Source organism: Apium graveolens, chromosome 11, assembly GCF_009905375.1.
Source record: "Apium graveolens cultivar Ventura chromosome 11, ASM990537v1, whole genome shotgun sequence".
Taxonomy (NCBI): Eukaryota; Viridiplantae; Streptophyta; class Magnoliopsida; order Apiales; family Apiaceae; genus Apium; species Apium graveolens.
The window spans coordinates 12,738,087-12,738,876 of NC_133657.1; positions in this window are offsets into that span (position 1 = coordinate 12,738,087).

A 790-nucleotide genomic window follows, 5' to 3' on the forward strand; every position below is an offset into this window, starting at 1 on the left:
CTTGACTTTAGAGCATTTAGGAACCATATCAAACAATAGAGAGGATTTTCTGGATATTACGAAGACTGTTATCCTTTTTGGATGTCCCCTCACTCTTCTAGTGTCATTGATCGATTCTTCTTCCATTACTTCGTCAAGAATATTTATGATAGGGATCAAAGCAACCATGTCTTCTTTACAAGTGGATAGTTTGACATCCGTCAAGGCTTGTTGAATTGAGCTTGATTCACTTATCCTGAAGTCTTTGATTCTGATTCTGCATTTGTTGATTCTAAAGACTAGCTCTCCTTCATTGTCAATGCTGATTATGGGTTCAGTATCTTTCAGAAGATTAATTTCTGCTTCTCCATTAATGAACACCATTTCATGATATTCTCTAGTGATTGCCCTCATATCCTTCTCTGTGTCTCTCATCTTGTCATTGAGCCTATAAGCGTATAGAACTTCAGCAGCTTTGACATCTGCTTCAGATCTCTTAACACCTGGAGCTGTCAGTTTAGCTCTTTTGCTCCTTAGTTGACTTTTCAGAAAGGTAAGTTGTAGAAAATGAATGGTTCTTATGTGTTGGTCATACATGGTGATATTCTGCAATCTACCACCCGCAACAAGTTTGATCATGAATGGATACATAAATGCTTGAGGAGATACATCCATCATCATTCTCCAAAGCCTGTCTCTGAAATATTCATTTTCATTCGATTTTAACCATGGGATCTTTGAGGCTAAGACAAATAGTTCAACAATGTTCAACTTCTTCAGTACACTAGTAGACACTTTCATCTGTAGACCA